Source organism: Pseudophryne corroboree, unplaced genomic scaffold (assembly GCF_028390025.1).
Source record: "Pseudophryne corroboree isolate aPseCor3 unplaced genomic scaffold, aPseCor3.hap2 scaffold_709, whole genome shotgun sequence".
Lineage (NCBI taxonomy): Eukaryota > Metazoa > Chordata > Amphibia > Anura > Myobatrachidae > Pseudophryne > Pseudophryne corroboree.
In genome coordinates this window covers 306,164-329,359 of record NW_026970292.1, presented here as the reverse complement: position 1 = coordinate 329,359, position 23,196 = coordinate 306,164, and the positions used below count along the sequence as shown (strand labels likewise).

The window sequence follows — 23,196 nt, the reverse complement described above, 5'->3', positions numbered from 1 at the left end:
GGATAAGGGGTAGATTAAGCAGCAAGTATGGGAAGGGAGACAGAGCGGTGCAGATGGGGGAAATGGTGCAGATGGGTTGAAAACACTGGCATGGATGGGTAGAAAACTGGTGCAGATGGGAGAGAAGACAGTGTGCCATGTACTGGAGGAGGCAGAGTGACGTTGAAGAAGGAAACACTGAGCAGCACAGAGAGAAGGAAACGGTGGTACAGACAATGCACAGGTGGGGAAAGACAGATGGTACAGATAAGTTAGTACAGACTAGCACAGATGGGAGAACACAGCAGTAGGGATTGGGGAAGACCGGGCAGCATGGGGGTGTATAGGGGAAGTAAGTGTAGATGCATAGACCGTAGATGGGGTATTATAGTTTAGCAATTAACCAAGATGTTTGAGGGAGCTAAATGTGTATACTAAGTGAGATGGATGTATGGAGTTAGAAGGATGTTGTAACAAGGTGGCTTTGTTGTGTTGACTGAATGGGATAGTTGTGGGCACTGTGTGGGATGGGAGCACCACAAAACTGCTCAGACCTTCAGTTGCATAGACTGCATGTGTGTATTCCAATGAGCACACAAATCTGTGAATTAGCAGCTCCACCATTGTGTGAGTGACAGCAATCTCACTCTGTGAGAGTGCTGAATCTGCACTTACCCACAGGCTGTGATGGCATACCATATCTGTATTGCGCAAGGAACACGTCCATTAAGGCGTCAGCCTTAATGATCGGAATTTCATTGCTTTTTGGAGTTTGAGTGGAAGAGTTACAACAGGTTTCTGAAATTTCGATCATGTCTAAGAAGCCTTAATGGGACATGTGAAACCGTAAGGTTTTTTGTCTATGGAATATATATATATATATATATCACAAACATATATGATTCATACATATATCACACACACATACATGATACATACATGAGAAAGACCTGGGATGGTGATGAGGCCAGGGCCCCCTGCTGATGTTGCGTTGAGGAAGGCAGTGTTCCAGGGCGGATGCCAGTCGGGGAGAGCGCCGCGCAGCCCGGGAAAAATACTGCTGAGGAGCTACATCTGGAAGAGCCCCTGGGAGGGAGAGTGCCACATGCCCCATCCTGCGCGGCAGACTCTGCAGGCCTGCACATGGGAAGGGAGGTCTCTGGCCACACATACTCACCCTTCTGCTGAAGCCCCGCTGCTGTCCCCATCAGCGATCTCCAGCGGGGAGCGGGGCCAGGATGAACCTCAACCTGTGAGCACTATCTTCATGATCAAGAGATCTCATATGCAAGATAAGTATGTGTTGGGATAGGGCTGGGGAGGGCGGCTGCTCGGGCACCCCCCCATCAAGTTAAGGAGATTTAACTGAGGAAGCACAAGGGAACTCTCGTCTGGGGACAACAACTGCAGGGAGACCACATCTTTTCATATGAACATGGGAGGGCAGAAGGCTGCCTAATACTGAAGCACCCTCAGACATTAAACCATATGCAACAACTATTGCAAGCATTCCTGGGGGAAGTTCTGCAGCAGACGGATTTGCATACGGTGATGTCATCCAAGCAGTGGGCCAAAGTTGGCTGGAACCCTCATCTGTATATGAAAAGAGAAAAGGGGCATGCAGGGCATGGCGGCCTTTTGCGGCGCTTGGATAACCCCAAGTTTGCATTAAACACCCCCACCCTCCTTCGGTGTGGGGCTCATGTTGGCCATGCCCAAGCCCCTGAAGCATTCAAGCTGATTTCTTGCAGCAGCTGGGCACTGTAACAGCTTCAGAGCTGCTCTACAAGACAAGTAAAAGGGTGTGGGCCCTGCAGCACCACCTGTAGTTTGCATACACACATATATAGGACAGCATCTCTTATATGCCCCAGGGTCAATAAAATAGTATCCTTGTCTAGGCTATCCATCCCCTCAGATAAGGTATTTGTCCATGCCGCTACAGCACTACACACCCAGGCCGACGCAATTGCCAGTCTGAGTAAGGTACCTGAATTTGTATAAATGGACTTCAGGGTAATCTCCTGTTTGCGGTCAGCACACTCTTTGAGGGTAGCCGTATCCTGGGACGGGAGGGCTACCTTCTTGGATAAGCGTGTTAATGCTTTGTCCACCCTAGGGGAGGATTCCCATCGTAACCTATCCGTTGATGGGAAAGGATACGCCATAAGAATCCTTTTGGAAATCTGCAGTCTTTTATCTGGAGATTCCCAAGCTTTTTCACATAACTCGTTCAGCTCGTGTGAGGGGGGAAAGGTTACCTCAGGCTTCTTTCCCTTGTACATATGTACCCTCTTGTCAGCGACAGGGGGTTCCTCTGTGATGTGCAAAACATCTTTTATTGCCATAATCATAAATCGAATGGATTTTGCCAATTTTGGCTGTAACTTTGCATCATCGTAATCGACACTGGAGTCAGAATCCGTGTCGGTATCTGTGTCAACAATCTGGGATAGTGGGCGCTTATGAGACCCTGACAGTCCCTGCAACATAGGATCAGGCATGGGTTTAAATCCTGACTGTCCCAAAGCTTCTGCCTTGTCTAATCTTTTGTGCAATGAGTTTACACTAGCATTTAAAACATTCCACATATCCATCCAATCAGCTGTCGGCGGAGACACCACATTCATTTGCTCCCGCTCCTCTCTAATATAGCCTTCTTCCTCAGACATGTCGACACACGTGTACCGACACACTACACACACAGGGAATGCTTTTTCTGAAGACAGTTTCCCCACAAGGCCCTTTGGAGAGACAGAGAGAGAGTATGTCAGCACACCCCCCAGCGCTATATAACCCAGGAATAAAACAGTAACTTAATGTTTGCCCAGTAGTGCTGCTGTATGTAATTTGCGAATTATGTGCCCCCCCCCCCCTCTTTTCAACCCTCTTGTCTAACGTGGTATAAGCAGGGTAGAGTCTGGGGAGCTTCCTCTCAGCGGTGCTGTGGAGAAAAAATGGCGCTGGTGAGTGCTGAGGTAGTAGCCCCGCCCCCTCGGAGGCGGGCTTCTGTCCCGCTTAAACTGTAAAATTGGTGGGGGCTTATACATATATAAAGTGCCCAGCTGTATATATGTTATATTTTTGCGAAAGAGGTTTATATTGCTGCCCAGGGCGCCCCCCCTGCGCCCTGCACCCTTACAGTGACCGGAGTATGTGAGGTGTATGGGAGCAAAGGCGCACAGCTGCAGTGCTGTGCGTTACCTCAGTGAAGATCATGAAGTCTTCTGCCGCCTCTGAAGTCTTCTTTTCTTCTCATACTCACCCGGCTTCTATCTTCCGGCTCTGCGAGGGGGACGGCGGCGCGGCTCTGGGACGGACGGCGAGGGTGAGATCCTACGTACCAATCCCACTGGAGCTAATGGTGTCCAGTAGCCTAAGAAGCAGGACCTTGCAACTCAGATAGTAGGACTGCTTCTCTCCCCTCAGTCCCTCGATGAGGGAGTCTGTTGCCAGCAGTGCTCCCTGAAAATTAAAAACCTAACAAAATACTTTCTGTCAGAAAGCTCAGGAGAGCTCCTGAAAAGCACCCAGTCTCCACTGGGTACAGTATCAAACTGAGGTCTGGAGGAGGGGCATAGAGGGAGGAGCCAGTGCACACCTAGAACTAAAGTCTTTCTTAAAGTGCCCATGTCTCCTGCGGAGCCCGTCTATCCCCATGGTCCTTACGGAGTCCCCAGCATCCTCTAGGACGTTAGAGAAAATAGGATTTTAATACCTACCGGTAAATCCTTTTCTCTTAGTCCGTAGAGGATGCTGGGCACCCGTCCCAGTGCGTACTGTGTCTGCAGTTATTAAATGGCCCTTAACTCCAGAACATTTATGTGGAGATGAAAACATCCAAGGAAGACTTGATCATCTTCCTTGGATGTTTTCCCCCTGTGTGACTGCTCTCCAGCCTCGGAGGGTTGCATCCGTGGTCCCTAGGATCCCGTCCTGGATCCCGAACCATCGCCCCTCTAGGTGGTGAGAACTGTGCAGCCACCAATGGAGTGAGATTCTTGTCTTGGAAGACAGGATTATCCTCCGGTGCATGTGTAGGTGGGATCCGGACCACTTGTCCAACAGGTCCCACTGGAACACTCTGGCATGGAACCTGCCAAACTGAATGGCCTCGTAGGCCGCAACCATCTTCCCCAGCAACTGAATGCATTGATGGATTAACACTCTTGCTGGTTTCAGAATTTGTTTGACCAGACTCTGGATCTCCAGAGCCTTTCCACTAGAAGAAAACCTCTTCTGTGTCCAGTATCACTCCCAAAAACAACAACCGCGTCATTGGGACCTACTGCGATTTTGGCAAGTTTAGGAGCCAACCATGTTGTTGAAGAACTGTCAGGGAGAGTAGATGTTTTGCACCAACTGGTCCCTGGATCTCGCCTTTATCAGGAGATCATCCAAGTACGGGATAATTGTGACTCCTTGCTTGCGAAGGAGGACCATCATTTCCGCCATCACCCTGGTGAAAATCCTCGGAGCCGTGGACAGACCAAACGGCAACGTCTGAAATTGGTAATGACAATCCTGAATTGCAAACCTCAGGTAGCTTGATGCAGTGGCTAAATGGGAACATATAAGTAGGCATCCTTTATGTCTACCAAAACCATGAAATCTCCTTTATCCCCCGGACTGGAGGTCACTACCCTGAGAGATTCCATCTTGAAATTGAATTTCTTTAGGTAGAAATTAAGGGATTTCAGATTTAAGATTGGTCTGACTGAGCCGTCCGGCTTCTGGACCACGAAGAGGCTTGAATAAAAACCTTCTCCCTGCTGACTAAGGCTGATTTGAACAATCGGTGAGGGGGAACGTCTTGAAACCCCAGTTTGTACCCTTGGGACACTATTTGTAAAACCCACGAGTCCAGGTCCGAATGAATCTAGAACTGACTGAAGAGTTTTAGACGTGCCCCCCACTGGTGCGGGCTCCTGCAAGAGAGCCCCAGCGTCATGCAGTGGATTTGGCAGAAGCAGAGGACGATCTCTGCTCCTGCGATCTTGAAGAGGCTACAGACCTCTTCCCTCTTTTCCTTCCTCTACCTGCAAAGAAAGGGGAATCTTAACTTCTTGCATATCTATTGGGCCGAAATGACTGCGTCAGATAATGATGCGTCTTCATCCGTTGAGAGGGAACATAGGGCAAGAAGGATGACTTACCTGCGGGAGCTGCCGAGATCAAATTAACTAGGCCGTCGCCAAACAAGGCTTCACCTTCATAGGGAAGAGACTCCCTTTCTTCTTGGAGTCAGCATCAGCATTCCCTTGGTGAATCCACAATGCCCTCCTATCCGAGACTGCCATGAAATTGGCCCGTGAGCACTTGTGCCCGGTGTAGGATTTTTAAATATGTGTAGTTTACTGTATGCAAGGGTTTAAAACCTTTTAGGAACTGAGATCTAAGGTGTATTACATGTAGTTTAAAAAAAACAAAAAAGGTTTATTTTATGGCAGTAGTTTCCAAACTGGGGTTCTTGCACTGGTAGCATAGTTTGGTGGTCCAGGACCAATTAAAATTATTTATACTTTATTAAATTGGCAAAACCATTCCCTCACAACATAACTGAACCTGAGGATGACATGCTATAAACACAATTTACTTAATTTTATATTTTTTTCTGAATTTCTCAATAAAAAAAACTTTGGCCTAGGGGTGCCGTGAAACAAATTTTGATACTCTAGGGCAGGGGTGTCAAACCCATGGGCCGCATGCCGCCCCCAATGCATCCTTTTGTGGCCCACAGGCCGGGGTCCGGCAGGGGTCCTTTTGTGGCCCGATCACCTTGCTTAGAGCGAGGGCAGGAGAGTGCAGCCAGAGTCTTTGCTTTCTATGTGCGGCACCATCTTCCCGAAGAGATCACCGGGAAGATAGTGCCTCTTCCACTGGCTACAGCACAGGTATACTGGGGTGGGGCAGCAAACTGGGGGCCCCAATGGGCCCCTCCAGCAGTCCCTCTACCAAAACACGTCTTTTGGTGGTTTTGCGGTGTTGTTATAACTACATGGTGACGATACTGTAGCACAGAGATTTTCAACCATTTACAACTCGCGTCACACAGAACAAGATTTAAATATTGACAAGGCACACTGAAATATAATGGTGATGCATGGTGCAGTATCGTGTCCTAGGATGTCATGTCGCAGCTTCTCCATAGGTAACGCCTGAACAGGCCCGGTGACAGGGGTGCCAAAGGGGACACTTGTTCAGGGCTCCAAGTATTAAGAACAGAAATAATGGGGCCACAGTGCCAATATTGCTTTTTAAAGTGTATCCACCAACTGCTCAATTTAAGCAGGAAAACAATTAACAGGCCAACTAAACCCTCCCCCCTCCTTTTACCCCATCACTTTGTCCAGTCCCTGTGGTCCATACTGTATTGCCATTATTATGCATGTTGCTGTGCTGGCCCTTTTCTGAATGTCCCTGCCACCGCCACCGAAGAGCTGGATAGCCCAGTATGAAAACCACCTGCCGGCCTCACTGACGGTCCGAGTCAAAGGCTCCATTTTTTTTAAAGATCCCTCTGCCAAGTTAAGGGGGGTTGAGGGGGCCCCAGAGATATCAGTGCACTGGGCCCCGAGATTTCTGTTGCTGGCCCTGACCCTCAGGGGCGTATCTACCCCTTGGCCAGGATGGCACTTGCCAGGGGCACCATCCAGCTGTGCCAACCGTGGCTAAGGGATAGAGTTCTGCAGTCTCGAAAGGGCGCTATGGCAATCAGCGTGGGACTGACCAATTAGACGGTGAGGGAAGGATACTGAAATTGTCCCAACCCTGTTACAGTTTGAAACGCCCCTCAACTGCTGTCCACTGCTTCACTCCTAGCTCTGCCCCTTTGAAATTATTAATCCCTACCCCCCGGTAGGCGGAGTTCTCCAGGCCCATACTCAGGAGTCACCACTGCTGTACATTATGTGCCGGTTGTAGAGGCAGAGCGGGGAACATCAGAGAACGCCACAAATTACACAGTGGGCAAGGAGATGGCTGGAGACAGCTGCACAGCCATGCCTTGCAAGTTCGAGAGAGCTGTTGAATTTCAGCACTTTAAGTCAGAGCCTGCCCCCTGCTGCCCAAGCAGTCCGTGACAGTTAGTGTCGAGGAGGGGGGGATTTGTGCATGTGTGCTATCAGTGTGTGTGTGTGGGGGGGTGGAGGATGTGTGTGACTGTGAGGGAGCTGTCAGTGTCAGTGGGGAGAGGAGCAGGAGGGAGTTGTCAGTGTGTGGAAGTGATGAGAGTTGTCAGTACTGGGGAAATGTGTGTGTGTGTGTACTAGATTTAGGAGTGTGTGTTTGTGAGAGGTTTCAGTTGGGGAATTAGAGTTCATACTAGAGATGAGCGCCTGAAATTTTTCGGGTTTTGTGTTTTGGTTTTGGGTTCGGTTCCGCGGCCGTGTTTTGGGTTCGACCGCGTTTTGGCAAAACCTCACCGAATTTTTTTTGTCGGATTCGGGTGTGTTTTGGATTCGGGTGTTTTTTTCCAAAAACACTAAAAAACAGCTTAAATCATAGAATTTGGGGGTCATTTTGATCCCAAAGTATTATTAACCTCAAAAACCATAATTTACACTCATTTTCAGTCTATTCTGAATACCTCACACCTCACAATATTATTTTTAGTCCTAAAATTTGCACCGAGGTCGCTGTGTGAGTAAGATAAGCGACCCTAGTGGCCGACACAAACACCGGGCCCATCTAGGAGTGGCACTGCAGTGTCACGCAGGATGTCCCTTCCAAAAAACCCTCCCCAAACAGCACATGACGCAAAGAAAAAAAGAGGCGCAATGAGGTAGCTGTGTGAGTAAGATTAGCGACCCTAGTGGCCGACACAAACACCGGGCCCATCTAGGAGTGGCACTGCAGTGTCACGCAGGATGGCCCTTCCAAAAAACCCTCCCCAAACAGCACATGACGCAAAGAAAAAAAGAGGCGCAATGAGGTAGCTGACTGTGTGAGTAAGATTAGCGACCCTAGTGGCCGACACAAACACCGGGCCCATCTAGGAGTGGCACTGCAGTGTCACGCAGGATGTCCCTTCCAAAAAACCCTCCCCAAACAGCACATGACGCAAAGAAAAAAAGAGGCGCAATGAGGTAGCTGTGTGAGTAAGATTAGCGACCCTAGTGGCCGACACAAACACCGGGCCCATCTAGGAGTGGCACTGCAGTGTCACGCAGGATGTCCCTTCCAAAAAACCCTCCCCAAACAGCACATGACGCAAAGAAAAAAAGAGGCGCAATGAGGTAGCTGTGTGAGTAAGATTAGCGACCCTAGTGGCCGACACAAACACCGGGCCCATCTAGGAGTGGCACTGCAGTGTCACGCAGGATGTCCCTTCCAAAAAACCCTCCCCAAACAGCACATGACGCAAAGAAAAAAAGAGGCGCAATGAGGTAGCTGACTGTGTGAGTAAGATTAGCGACCCTAGTGGCCGACACAAACACCGGGCCCATCTAGGAGTGGCACTGCAGTGTCACGCAGGATGTCCCTTCCAAAAAACCCTCCCCAATCAGCACATGATGCAAAGAAAAAGAAAAGAAAAAAGAGGTGCAAGATGGAATTGTCCTTGGGCCCTCCCACCCACCCTTATGTTGTATAAACAAAACAGGACATGCACACTTTAACCAACCCATCATTTCAGTGACAGGGTCTGCCACACGACTGTGACTGATATGACGGGTTGGTTTGGACCCCCCCCAAAAAAGAAGCAATTAATCTCTCCTTGCACAAACTGGCTCTACAGAGGCAAGATGTCCACCTCATCTTCACCCTCCGATATATCACCGTGTACATCCCCCTCCTCACAGATTATCAATTCGTCCCCACTGGAATCCACCATCTCAGCTCCCTGTGTACTTTGTGGAGGCAATTGCTGCTGGTCAATGTCTCCGCGGAGGAATTGATTATAATTCATTTTAATGAACATCATCTTCTCCACATTTTCTGGATGTAACCTCGTACGCCGATTGCTGACAAGGTGAGCGGCGGCACTAAACACTCTTTCGGAGTACACACTTGTGGGAGGGCAACTTAGGTAGAATAAAGCCAGTTTGTGCAAGGGCCTCCAAATTGCCTCTTTTTCCTGCCAGTATAAGTACGGACTGTGTGACGTGCCTACTTGGATGCGGTCACTCATATAATCCTCCACCATTCTATCAATGTTGAGAGAATCATATGCAGTGACAGTAGACGACATGTCCGTAATCGTTGTCAGGTCCTTCAGTCCGGACCAGATGTCAGCATCAGCAGTCGCTCCAGACTGCCCTGCATCACCGCCAGCGGGTGGGCTCGGAATTCTGAGCCTTTTCCTCGCACCCCCAGTTGCGGGAGAATGTGAAGGAGGAGATGTTGACAGGTCGCGTTCCGCTTGACTTGACAATTTTGTCACCAGCAGGTCTTTCAACCCCAGCAGACCTGTGTCTGCCGGAAAGAGAGATCCAAGGTAGGCTTTAAATCTAGGATCGAGCACGGTGGCCAAAATGTAGTGCTCTGATTTCAACAGATTGACCACCCGTGAATCCTTGTTAAGCGAATTAAGGGCTGCATCCACAAGTCCCACATGCCTAGCGGAATCGCTCCGTGTTAGCTCCTCCTTCAATGCCTCCAGCTTCTTCTGCAAAAGCCTGATGAGGGGAATGACCTGACTCAGGCTGGCAGTGTCTGAACTGACTTCACGTGTGGCAAGTTCAAAGGGCATCAGAACCTTGCACAACGTTGAAATCATTCTCCACTGCACTTGAGACAGGTGCATTCCACCTACTATATCGTGCTCAATTGTATAGGCTTGAATGGCCTTTTGCTGCTCCTCCAACCTCTGAAGCATATAGAGGGTTGAATTCCACCTCGTTACCACTTCTTGCTTCAGATGATGGCAGGGCAGGTTCAGTAGTTTTTGGTGGTGCTCCAGTTTTCTGTACGTGGTGCCTGTACGCCGAAAGTGTCCCGCAATTCTTCTGGCCACCGACAGCATCTCTTGCACGCCCCTGTCGTTTTTTAAAAAATTCTGCACCACCAAATTCAAGGTATGTGCAAAACATGGGACGTGCTGGAATTGGCCCAGATTTAATGCACACACAATATTGCTGGCGTTGTCCGATGCCACAAATCCACAGGAGAGTCCAATTGGGGTAAGCCATTCCGCGATGATCTTCCTCAGTTGCCGTAAGAGGTTTTCAGCTGTGTGCGTATTCTGGAAAGCGGTGATACAAAGCGTAGCCTGCCTAGGAAAGAGTTGGCGTTTGCGAGATGCTGCTACTGGTGCCGCCGCTGCTGTTCTTGCGGCGGGAGTCCATACATCTACCCAGTGGGCTGTCACAGTCATATAGTCCTGACCCTGCCCTGCTCCACTTGTCCACATGTCCGTGGTTAAGTGGACATTGGGTACAGCTGCATTTTTTAGGACACTGGTGACTCTTTTTCTGAGGTCTGTGTACATTTTCGGTATCGCCTGCCTAGAGAAATGGAACCTAGATGGTATTTGGTACCGGGGACACAGTACCTCCAACAAGTCTCTAGTTGGCTCTGCAGTAATGATGGATACCGGAACCACGTTTCTCACCACCCAGGATGCCAAGGCCTCAGTTATCCGCTTTGCAGTAGGATGACTGCTGTGATATTTCATCTTCCTCGCAAAGGACTGTTGAACAGTCAATTGCTTACTGGAAGTAGTACAAGTGGGCTTACGACTTCCCCTCTGGGATGACCATCGACTCCCAGCGGCAACAACAGCAGCGCCAGCAGCAGTAGGCGTTACACGCAAGGATGCATCGGAGGAATCCCAGGCAGGAGAGGACTCGTCAGAATTGCCAGTGACATGGCCTGCAGGACTATTGGCATTCCTGGGGAAGGAGGAAATTGACACTGAGGGAGTTGGTGGGGTGGTTTGCGTGAGCTTGGTTACAAGAGGAAGGGATTTACTGGTCAGTGGACTGCTTCCGCTGTCACCCAAAGTTTTTGAACTTGTCACTGACTTATTATGAATGCGCTGCAGGTGACGTATAAGGGAGGATGTTCCGAGGTGGTTAACGTCCTTACCCCTACTTATTACAGCTTGACAAAGGGAACACACGGCTTGACACCTGTTGTCCGCATTTCTGGTGAAATACCTCCACACCGAACTGACCGAAGAGCTGATTTTTTTGGTATTTTCACCTGGCATGTCATCGGCCATATTCCTCCCACGGACAACAGGTGTCTCCCCGGGTGCCTGACTTAAACAAACCACCTCACCATCAGAATCCTCCTGGTCAATTTCCTCCCCAGCGCCAGCAACACCCATATCCTCCTCATCCTGGTGTACTTCAACACTGACATCTTCAATCTGACTATCAGGAATTGGACTGCGGGTGCTCCTTCCAGCACTTGCAGGGGGCGTGCAAATGGTGGAAGGCGCATGCTCTTCACGTCCAGTGTTGGGAAGGTCAGGCATCGCAACCGACACAATTGGACTCTCCTTGTGGATTTGGGATTTCGAAGAATGCACAGTTCTTTGCTGTGCTGCTTTTGCCAGCTTGAGTCTTTTCATTTTTCTAGCGAGAGGCTGAGTGCTTCCATCCTCATGTGAAGCTGAACCACTAGCCATGAACATAGGCCAGGGCCTCAGCCGTTCCTTGCCACTCCGTGTGGTAAATGGCATATTGGCAAGTTTACGCTTCTCCTCCGACAATTTTATTTTAGGTTTTGGAGTCCTTTTTTTACTGATATTTGGTGTTTTGGATTTGACATGCTCTGTACTATGACATTGGGCATCGGCCTTGGCAGACGACGTTGCTGGCATTTCATCGTCTCGGCCATGACTAGTGGCAGCAGCTTCAGCACGAGGTGGAAGTGGATCTTGATCTTTCCCTAATTTTGGAACCTCAACATTTTTGTTCTCCATATTTTAATAGGCACAACTAAAAGGCACCTCAGGTAAACAATGGAGATGGATGGATTGGATACTAGTATACAATTATGGACGGGCTGCCGAGTGCCGACACAGAGGTAGCCACAGCCGTGAACTACCGCACTGTACTGTGTCTGCTGCTAATATATAGACTGGTTGATAAAGAGATAGTATACTCGTAACTAGTATGTATGTATAAAGAAAGAAAAAAAAACCACGGTTAGGTGGTATATACAATTATGGACGGGCTGCCGAGTGCCGACACAGAGGTAGCCACAGCCGTGAACTACCGCACTGTACTGTGTCTGCTGCTAATATAGACTGGTTGATAAAGAGATAGTATACTCGTAACTAGTATGTATGTATAAAGAAAGAAAAAAAAACCACGGTTAGGTGGTATATACAATTATGGACGGGCTGCCGAGTGCCGACACAGAGGTAGCCACAGCCGTGAACTACCGCACTGTACTGTGTCTGCTGCTAATATATAGACTGGTTGATAAAGAGATAGTATACTCGTAACTAGTATGTATGTATAAAGAAAGAAAAAAAAACCACGGTTAGGTGGTATATACAATTATGGACGGGCTGCCGAGTGCCGACACAGAGGTAGCCACAGCCGTGAACTACCGCACTGTACTGTGTCTGCTGCTAATATATAGACTGGTTGATAAAGAGATAGTATACTCGTAACTAGTATGTATGTATAAAGAAAGAAAAAAAAACCACGGTTAGGTGGTATATACAATTATGGACGGGCTGCCGAGTGCCGACACAGAGGTAGCCACAGCCGTGAACTACCGCACTGTACTGTGTCTGCTGCTAATATAGACTGGTTGATAAAGAGATAGTATACTACTAATATTATATACTGGTGGTCAGGTCACTGGTCACTAGTCACACTGGCAGTGGCACTCCTGCAGCAAAAGTGTGCACTGTTTAATTTTAATATAATATTATGTACTCCTGGCTCCTGCTATAACCTATAACTGGCACTGCAGTAGTGCTCCCCAGTCTCCCCCACAATTATAAGCTGTGTGAGCTGAGCAGTCAGACAGATATATAATATATATAGATGATGCAGCACACTGGCCTGAGCCTGAGCAGTGCACACAGATATGGTATGTGACTGACTGAGTCACTGTGTGTATCGCTTTTTTCAGGCAGAGAACGGATATATTAAATAAACTGCACTGTGTGTCTGGTGGTCACTCACTATATAATATATTATGTACTCCTGGCTCCTGCTATAACCTATAACTGGCACTGCAGTAGTGCTCCCCAGTCTCCCCCACAATTATAAGCTGTGTGAGCTGAGCAGTCAGACAGATATATATAATATTATATATAGATAATAGATGATGCAGCACACTGGCCTGAGCCTGAGCAGTGCACACAGATATGGTATGTGACTGAGTCACTGTGTGCTGTGTATCGCTTTTTTCAGGCAGAGAACGGATTATATTATGTACTCCTGGCTCCTGCTATAACCTATAACTGGCACTGCAGTAGTGCTCCCCAGTCTCCCCCACAATTATAAGCTGTGTGAGCTGAGCAGTCAGACAGATATATATAATATTATATATAGATAATAGATGATGCAGCACACTGGCCTGAGCCTGAGCAGTGCACACAGATATGGTATGTGACTGAGTCACTGTGTGCTGTGTATCGCTTTTTTCAGGCAGAGAACGGATTATAAATAAAAGTGGTGGTCACTGGTCACTATCAGCAAAACTCTGCACTGTACACTACTGAGTACTCCTAATGCTCCCCAAAATTAGTAAATCAAGTGTCTCTCTAATCTATTCTAATTCTAAATGGAGAGGACGCCAGCCACGTCCTCTCCCTATCAATCTCAATGCACGTGTGAAAATGGCGGCGACGCGCGGCTCCTTATATAGAATCCGAGTCTCGCGATAGAATCCGAGCCTCGCGAGAATCCGACAGCGTCATGATGACGTTCGGGCGCGCTCGGGTTAACCGAGCAAGGCGGGAAGATCCGAGTCGCTCGGACCCGTGAAAAAAAACATGAAGTTCTGGCGGGTTCGGATTCAGAGAAACCGAACCCGCTCATCTCTAGTTCATACAGTAATTAAATGTTTTCATATTGAGAACTACATCTCCCAGCATATACAGTGTGCTGGGGATGCATTGCTAACAAGCTTTATTTAAAAGTTTAAAAAACATTGCTTTTATGACTGCAATGGTTAAAAAGGGAGAGCTATAAATCAATTTATCAGTGAATGATCGCAGTTTGAGCTGTTACATTTTACTGAACCACCTATCCCTCCACACTCACTACCTGTCCTCAGGATACATTTACCATCCCGGCAGACGGTATACCGGCGGTCATTTGACCGATGTTGGAATCCTGACACCACTTGGGAGACTGGTGCCGGCACACAGACAGCCAACATCCCGAAGGCGAGTATTGGAGGGAGGGTTAGGACCGGGGGAGCGGGTGTTAGGGAAGGCACTAGGAGGGGGGGGGGTTAGTCCTAGCTGCCACCCCCTGAGGGTTAGCCCTATCCGCCACCCCCCCAGAGGGTTAGGATTAGGTATCATGTGACTGCTGGAATCCCGAGCGCCGGATGCCATACCCAACCCCCTTTACTTTTTCAGGCATTTCTATCTCTCCTCTCTCTATGGTGTTCCAATTGCCCACTTTCCCTTGTGCTTTTCTCTCTCTCTCCTTTGTTTAGAGCATCAGTTTCTGTAGTCCACTTTATCCTTATTTTTTCCAGTGTTTCACTATCTCTCTGATGTAATGAGGATGTATGGTCTAGAGGGATCAGTAATGCATTGTACTGTATAGAGGCGTCAGGGATGTAGCGTAGGGTATAGAGGCGTCAGGGATGTAGCGTAGGTTATAGAGGCATCAGGAATGTAGCGTAGGGAATAGAGGCATCAGGGATGTAGCGTAGGGTATAGAGGCGTCAGGGATGTAGCATAGGGAATAGAGGCGTCAGGGATGTAGCGTAGGGAATAGAGGCATCAGGGATTTAGCTTAGGGAATATAGGCATCAGGGATGTACTAGCAGGTATATAGAGGTCAGTGTACTGTATAGAGGGGTCAGTAATGCAGTGATGGTTATAGAAAGGTCAGTGATGTAGTGTAGGGTATAGAGGGGTCAGTTATGTAGTGTGGGGTAAAGAGGGGTCAGTAAAGATACTAAGCTGAAGTACTTAGAACACTTCTTGAATTAAGACACAACCTGCAAGAAAAAGTATGCAATATGGGTGAAAAGGCAAATGTCAGAGGTCTGATACAAGTAACCAGCTCCACACCTTGCACCACATAGCGTTATGTTAAACTGGGATATGTTCTTTTTTGGTGTGTGTGTGTATGTGTGCGGGGGGGGGGGTGCCAAAGGAAATTTTTGCCATTGGCTCCTTTGGTCTAGAACCAGCCCTGATCACAAAATATTTTTGTCTAAGCAGACTGGACATTGATCAGCGTTGGCTCATTCTCAGCCCCCCGCCCAGCCTCTGCTGCCAACAGACTGCTATTAGCTAGTTAACCTTCTGCCTTCCCTATCTATGACACAGACTGCTGCTAATGCTACCAGACTGTTCCCAGTGGCTTCACACCAACAGTGAATCCCAGCCGATGATGTAGGGCAGCGTGTGGGGGAGGGGGTCAGTTGCTGTGGCTCCAACATGGTAACCGCCAATGGACTGCAATGCTTTATCGAAAGGGGGGGCGCCAGTCCCTTACTTTGCCAGGGGCGCTTGGACCCCTAGCTACACCTCTGTTGACCCTAACCGATACCCCTAAACTAACCATAATTCCTGCAGTAAAAAATCCATGTTTCTATGTATATAGGGGGTCATTCCGAGTTGATCGCATGCTGCCGTTGTTCGCTGCGTAGCAATCAGTTGAAAAAAAATGGCTAATCTGTGCATGCGCATGCTCCGTAATGTGCATGCGCATCGTACGGGTACAAAGTCCATTGTGGTTTTGCACTAGTTCTAGCGATTATTCCAATCACAGAACAGGCCACAAGGAGATTGACAGAAAGAGGGCGTTTCTGGGTGGCAACTGACCGTTTTCAGGGAGTGCTTGGAAAAATGCAGGCGTGGCAGAAGAAATGCAGACGTGGCTGGGCATTCGCTGGATGGGTGTGTGACATCAAAAGCCGTCCCTCGGTTGTTAGAATCAACGCACACGAAGTGTAACTACAGTGCTGGTCTTATTTTGAAACGATTTTGCAGGCGCTCTGCTGCTCAAGTGTTCGCACTTCTCCAAAGTGAATATACACTCTCCAGTGGGCAGCGACAATGCGTTTGCATGGCTGCTAAAAACTGCTAGCGAGCAATCAACTCAGAATGACCCCCATAGTGTATTGCAAGAAAATATCTGTAAATCCAATGGTACCGTAAGTGCGGTATATACTCGCACTTCTTTGCGGGGTGAGAACATCTCCCCTAAGTGAAGTCAGCCCTATGAATAGAGTTTGTGTGATCCCTGTGCAGCAGTCACAGAAAGGGTTCATCTCTGCAGTTTGTCACTCAAATTACATTGCTGCATTTTTTTCTAGAAGTGGATCTGAGAGCTGTTACCCGCAGACCAGCTACAATAATTATCCTGGGTACTCACTAGACCAGTGGTTCTCAAACTGCACCCTGGGGTGCCTCAGGACACTTGCAGGGGTGCCTTGGATTGGTGGTCCAGGACCAATTCAAAATATTTATAGTTAGTGTTATAGGCAAAACCAGTGCTGTTGGCTGGCAATCATAACATATGTGCACAAGCAGAAGCAAATCCTGTCCCCTACCAAAGGGCCAGTGCTAGGGTGTTTGGCGCCTCCCTGCAAACTATTAATTTGGGCCCTCTCTCCAATACTTAATAAAGGGACAGTGCGCTCCTTAAAAAAAGAAGGTGTGGTATCACAAGGAAGGGGCATGGCCACACAATAGCACCCCAAATCAAAATACGCCACACAGTAGCACTATCTTATTGTCATTACACCGCATGTAATAATAATAATAATAATACCCACAGTCGCAGTGCCCTTTATACACATAACCACCATATCAGTGCAGCTTACACACATAATGCCAACAGTAGCAGTGCCCCTTCTACACATGCCCACGGTGGCAATCCTTTACATGGCAAATATCAACCTGGTTTTGCCATGTAAAGGATTGCCACTTTAAAAACAAACAATCAAACAAAAAAAAAAAAAAAAACAACAGGAAAAAACACAAAATCTCTCACTTTCTGATTCTCACACCCTATTACATTCCTCTCTATATATTTAAATGTTTCTATTACTGTATGTTCCCTCTTCCCTTCTCCAAACTATACACATCAACATTTTTTAGTATTTCCAGGTAAGTTTTGTGATGTAGGCCATGCACAATTTTAGTTGCCCTAATGTATTTACAGCCTTCTGGAGATATGGCTTCTGGAACTGAACACAGGATTCTAAATGTGGCTGTACCAAGGACCTATACAGTGGCATTACAGGTTGAGTATCCCTTATCCAAAATGCTTGGGACCAGAGGAATTTTGGATATCGGATTTTTCTGTATTTTGGAATAATTGCATACCATAACGAGATATTATGGTGATGGGACCTAAATCTAAGCACAGAAGGCATTTATGTTTCATATACACCTTATACACACAGCCTGAAGGTCATTTTAGCCAATATTTTTTATAACTTTGTGCATTAAACAAAGTGTGTGTACATTCACAGAATTCATTTATGTTTCATATACACCTTATACACACAGTCTGAAGTTCATTTAATACAATATTTTTAATAACTTTGAGTATTAAACAAAGTTTGTGTACACTGAGCCATCAAAACACAAAGGTTTCACTATCTCAGTCTCACTCAAAAAAGTCCGTATTTCGGAATATTCCGTATTTCGGAATATTTGGATATGGGATACTCAACCTGTATTACTTTTTTCTGCTACTGGTTCTTTAACCTATGCAAACAAGCATCTGACTTGCCTTTCCTATTGCTTTGTTACATTGCTTACCTGAAATAGTAATACTTAGATAGCTTTCCTCTTGCCATTATAATGCCCTTAATATTATAGTTAGCCTTTGCATTTTTGAGACGTGTATGATTTTGCATTTTTTGGCATTAAATGTTGCCATGTTCTTGACCATTCCTCTAGTCCAGGGGCGGAACTGCCAGAGACAACGGAGTCAGTTGCCGCCGGGCTCCAGCCCTAAAGGGGCTTCCTCCATTGCCCCCCGGCTGTTACGTGCCCTTCCTACTAAATAGACAAAGGCGCTACCAGCAGGGTCTCGCAGTTTGTACATTCCATGCCGTAACACCCTTCTTTCCACCTTCACAATGAAGCTATTGGTACTTTGCAAAAAAAAAAATTATTAGCATTGCAACTCAGCAGATCAATGCAGTGTGCAGCCACACACTCCATATATCTGCTCAGCCACAAAGCTGATTATTTCTTCACAAAGTACAAGGTGAGCTCCAAATAGAATTCTCTAGCTTAGATTATACCTTTCTATGCAAGGGTAAATAGCTCAATTGTTTGACTGCAATGCCACAGGAAATGGTTTGGATCCAAGACAGTGTGACTGAATAATAAAGAAACCTTAAGATGAGTTCATGAATGTTGTATAAGTATTAGTGAGAGAAGGGGTCAGGAGCATGCTAGGCTGCAAAAAATAAGGTAGGCTGCAAGTGAAAGTAATGATCTCCTATATATTTTCCCAGATCTGTCACTCTGTGTGGCTAACTCTGGGGGAAGTCACAGCAATGGGCGGAGACGGCAACTGCAGGACGATACACCAGTGCCAGCAGCAGACCGTAACAAAGTGACAGATCAGGGAGAATATATAGGAGGTAGGGAGGTGGCCATGGTACATGGCTGGCCAAGGGACACTAGCTCATGTACCCCTTTGCCACTGAGGCTGGCCACCAAGGATAGACCTGTCACCAGTGCACATGCAATAACCTCTTCTGCTGCCCTCTTTGCAACTCAGATTGCCCAGTGCTCCCCTTCGCTAACAGTCCACAAAGTTTCCCCATCTCACGATCTGCCTCCTCACCCCCACTTTCATCTCTACAGCACACGCGCATATCATACAAGATCCCATCATGCGTACGTAGGTCTGAAATGCAAGAGGGAGGTTGGGGGGAGATTGGCATGCGCCAGCAACACCACACAGCTCACTGTGACCACAGTGGAGAGGCGCTGCAACAGGACAATACACCAACCTCGGAGCAAGGAACTGCGTCGGTCAGGAGGAGAACTATTTCAATAGCATAAAAAGGTTAATGCGTCCCACCCTATGGACACCAGACTCATCAAGTCACTGTTGCCAGAGTCTCATACAATGACTCTGAACCTCTAAGCACACTATTTGACTGTCCACACCCTGCTGTGCCTATTAACCATCTCCTCCACCACCCTCAACACTGACCCACACATCATTCACCCACAAAGATACAATAAAGGTAGTTTGGATAAATTAGCTAAATGAAATGGATTTAACCAATTTATCTAAATGACCATTTTTGGATGTTTTCCAGTGTTTGTGAACAAATGGTCAATTGTAATTTGCTGCCACATATTAGCATAATTTTGTTTCAACTAGAAAAAAAAATTGGACAGATAATCTAAGTGTGGATCCAGTTTAAAGGTCCGTATTCACGGCCCGATTTTGGGGAGAGATGTGTGCTGAGCGAACTGCTCAGCACACATCTCTCCCCCCGCTCAGCACAGCGTGATGTGTGCTGAACGTACGGGGGGTGGGGGTGGCGCTCATTTCACCCCCTGTGTAGGGCATTCTGTGTGTATCCAGCTTAACAGGTGTGAGCATCATACAACTACTGACTTGCGAGTAACTATACAGCAGCTCCATACCTTGTGACTTGAAGAAACACCAGTTAACCCCGGGAATGCTGCAGTCAAAGCAACAATTCCTCTTCTTCAATTACCATTTTAATAATAGGGTAAAGAAAATGAAGTGGATTTTTGAAAGAAAATAATACTGTCAATATACTATTAAAACAAATTAAAATGGTAAAAGTTATTGTACTTTAAGTAAAAATAAAAGAGACAAAATATCAATCCCAGTTTTGGATTACTTTAATTAACAAAAAAAATGCATATAGCAGAGGATAGTTTCAATCTGCCTACCTCTGGGTTATGGGCCCAGCATGCTTCCATTGCAGTACTCTGCTGCACATGTAAGTGCAAGAGATCCTGAAGCACTCACTCATCATGGGAAAGTACCAATGTGTTTCTTCGTTGGTTGATGGAAGAAACATCTTACAAAAACTCTCCAGATTATTGACTTTTTAAAGTTTTTCTAGGAAACGTTTTAGATGAATGCTTATTAGCCTTTGTCAGTATGGACTTTTGCAAAGTGTCTCTGTGGCGCAATTGGTTAGTGTGTTTGGCTATTAACCAAAAGGTTGGTGGTTCAATCCCACCCAGGGACGTAATTAACCTTGTGATCAGATTTTGGTGATATTTAAGTAGACAAGTCAAAATTTCAAACCTCCTCTTATGGTGTAGGGTACATGGCCTTCTCTGATGTAATCAGAGTTAGATTTGATTCAGTGATTTTATAAAAAACAGCTAGGAAGCACAATTTAGCAGTGGGTTGCAGAGAAAAAAAATATGCTGGCAGAAAAATCCAATCGAGTGATTAAACAGCTCTTCATTTTCTGGCTTTATTTTTATGCTAACAAATTTGTTCTCTGAAAAGTGTCCACAAAGCCAAGTCTCTGATTAACACCTTTGTAAGGATGGTTTTTCACCTATTACTAAATTAAACTTGCTTCATTGGAAAGGCAGCAAGATGCATCCTCATTTCAATGTCTACTGAAATAATACAAGTTGACACCAGGAAACATTAACGCCACTGCATCCTTGCTGCTTTCTCATGTGGAAGTCTGTTTAATGTGAAAACAAATGTGTGTGTTTTTTTCAACCTGGAAGCCCAACATCGATTAAGATCGATCTTAAATAGACCCCTGGGTTTTAAGGATAACCATGGTTGAGTCCAATGGTTAATTCACATTGACCGAAGTTCTAATTAAGTCACCTGTGCTCAAGCATGATATCCTTAAAATCTGGATTGCAATGACAGCATTTTGGAACTATGCCTAAGGGTTTAATTTTTACATTTATCCACTGACAATAAATCTACCTACAATATCCCTGTAACTGTTATGATTACAGTATTTCACTAAATAATTTAATTTGCTGAACCTTCTGTAAAAAGAAATATTAAGCTGCTGTAATTCCCAGATGCAGCAAATTTGTTAGCTAGTGGGCAAAACCATGTGCACTGCAGGGATGGGGGGGGGGGGGGGCAGATATAACATTTGCAGAGAGATTTAGGTGGGTTATATTGTTTGTGTGCAGGGTAAATACTGGCTGTTTTGTTTTTACACTGCAATTTAGATTTCAGTTTGAACACACCGCACCAAAATCTAACTCTCTCTGCACATATTATACACCCCCCCCCTGCAGTGTACATGGTTTTAGCTAATAAATTTGCTGCTGTGATCAGATCTGAGTTAAGCCCTATGTATTTGGCACTGGCAAAGGGTTAGAGGCCTTGCTGTAGAGCTCACACCTTTCTTATCATGCATTGTAATATTTCCTATGTCCTGATGTTGTGCTCTCTGCTCCATCCAAGTAAACAGCAATGTAGCATGGCTATCAAAGAGCGTGAAGATTGCAGATTTCCTGGGATTAATGCTAAGGAATGCTATTCCAGAGGCTGCTGCTTTAATTCAAGTGTCACTGGGGTTAAATGGTGTTTTTACCTTAAAAACACAGGTAGAGTATATAGTACAGTGGTAAAGTGGGAGCATGTAGTGCTATTGATTACAGATTTGATGGAGCTTAAACATGGATAAGGTCCATGGCTCTAAGAGTTTATCTTGTGTATCCTTTATTCTTAGTCATGGTCAGATAAGATTAGAAAATACCATTTAAGTGGAAATTTCCTGTTAGCTGTTTTTCAGTTTGCTCAACTGTCTGATTAACTGGTCCTAAAAAAGGACCAAAGGAGCTAAATTGCCCTGTGATCTAGCTAAATTGCCCCAGTTAAAAAAAAAAAAACTAAGCTGCTGTAATTCCTGGATGTTTCCTTACTGCATCAACAGGAAGTGACAAGAAACAATGTAATGTGGAACCGTACAGCAGAAGGGATTGCGGCTACCCCACAATAAGTGCAGCGGAATGTAAGAAGAGGCATATACAGTGTGGTGTGGCTGTAGATGAGCTTAGTGGTTTCTGTTAGAGTTCTTCTACTTCTAACTACTCGTACATAAATGAGTAAGCCGCCGATTTATTAAACCTGGTGAAATGATAATTTGCATGGTGATAAAGTACCAGCCAATCAGCTCCTAATTGCCATGTCACAGGCTGGGTTTGAAAAATGACAGTTAGGAGCTGACTGGCTGGTACTTTATCACCTTGCACTTTATCAGTTCACCAGGCTTAATAGATCTGCCCCAATGTTTCAAAATGGAATGCATCAAGAGAATGGTGTTGGTAGTATAAAACTACCTACAGCACCTGGTATTCCCAGGTGGTCTCACATCCAAGAACAAACCAGGCCTAAAATCAGGTGATATTGGGCATATACAGTGTGGTGTGGCTGTAGATGAGCTTAGTGGTTTCTGTTAGAGTTCTTCTACTTCTAACTACTCGTACATAAATGAGTAAGCAGCCGATTTATTAAACCTGGTGAAATGATAATTTGCATGGTGATAAAGTACCAGCCAATCAGCTCCTAATTGCCATGTCACAGGCTGGGTTTGAAAAATGACAGTTAGGAGCTGACTGGCTGGTACTTTATCACCTTGCACTTTATCAGTTCACCAGGCTTAATAGATCTGCCCCAATGTTTCAAAATGGAATGCATCAAGAGAACGGTGTTAGTATTGTAAAAATACACACAGCTCCTGGTATTTCCTTGTGGTCTCCCATCCAATTACTAAAACCAGGACCAACACTGCTCAGCTTCCATGATCAGGAGAGATTGGGCAAATCCAGTGTGCTGTGGCTGTAGATGAGCTGGTGGTTTCTGTTACAGCTCTTCTACTTCTAACTTCTGGTACATAAAAGAATACATGTAAAAATTAAATGTACCAAGAAAATGGTGTTGGTAGTTTAAAAACACCTAAAGAATCTGATACTACCAAGCAGTCTCCCATCCATGTATTAACAAAGTCCAATACTGCTTTGCTTCAAAAATCAAATGAGATTGGGCATATCCAGTGTGGTGTGGCTTTAGATAAGCTTTGTGGTTTCTGTTAGAGCTCTTCTACTTCTAACTACTGGTACATTAATGAATATGTATAAGGTTGTAGTTTATC

The 23,196-nt window shown here is 46.2% G+C and overlaps 1 non-coding gene across 1 annotated transcript; it reads left to right on the top strand.

Annotated features, from left to right (window-relative positions):
* The first annotated feature begins 20,224 nt into the window (after positions 1 to 20,224).
* TRNAN-AUU (transfer RNA asparagine (anticodon AUU)) lies at positions 20,225 to 20,298 on the top strand. The gene has a single exon. It is a non-coding gene; the product is annotated as a tRNA-Asn (tRNA).
* Positions 20,299 to 23,196: the final 2,898 nt, after the last annotated feature.